Source organism: Anarrhichthys ocellatus, unplaced genomic scaffold (assembly GCF_004355925.1).
Source record: "Anarrhichthys ocellatus isolate YVR2014 unplaced genomic scaffold, GSC_Weel_1.0 scaffold2364, whole genome shotgun sequence".
In the NCBI taxonomy this organism is placed as follows: domain Eukaryota; kingdom Metazoa; phylum Chordata; class Actinopteri; order Perciformes; family Anarhichadidae; genus Anarrhichthys; species Anarrhichthys ocellatus.
Window position 1 is genome coordinate 3,824 of NW_022282338.1, and position 676 is coordinate 4,499.

A 676-nucleotide genomic window follows, 5' to 3' on the forward strand; every position below is an offset into this window, starting at 1 on the left:
TCAAACAACTAGTTTAACTTTAAACTAACCGTTGTTTACTAGCTTCAGCTCATTGATTGGTCTCCAACACGTCACAAAGAAGAGATCCGACCCTGACACCTTTGTTTCTCCTCAAAGATTTAATTCTAATGAATTCATTAAAACACAAACAGATGTGTGAGGACGTCAGGCTTAACTGATATTATTTGTGATTTTTAAAGACTATGTGATTAAATATTGAGTGAATGAAATGATCAACAGACCCTTTAATACCGTAATAAGTTGCTTCTTGCAGCTTTTCTTGGTTCTGACACAATAGACTTCATAAATAACATGAAGGCTCAAATACAGCCTGTTAATCTAAATGTTCTATTTCTAATCTAAGCCCAACAATGAGCAGCGATGAGAGTCCGGTTAGTCCTCTTTCATCTCTGATCCTCTCTGGGGACTCGGTTCACTTCACACCGCTTCATGCAGTCTGAACCATTGAACTGAAACAGAAAGATAAAGCTTGCTCATGAGCACTTTGTCAGAGAGTGAGTGGACCGGTGTGTGGGACATAAAGACCCGTGTCTGCTGCTTCATACGAGCTCCTGGCAGCCGCTGCTCCGGGAACAGAAAGCCCGGAACTCCGTTCAGAAATGCGTGATTTTAACGCTTCTCCTGGTTATTCTCCACATTAAACGAGATATAATCT

The 676-nt window shown here is 40.8% G+C and overlaps 1 pseudogene; it reads left to right on the forward strand.

Annotated features, from left to right (window-relative positions):
• The first annotated feature begins 371 nt into the window (after positions 1–371).
• The window catches only part of LOC116378302 (elongation of very long chain fatty acids protein 6-like), a 1,588-nt pseudogene continuing 1,283 nt past the window's right edge, over positions 372–676 (forward strand).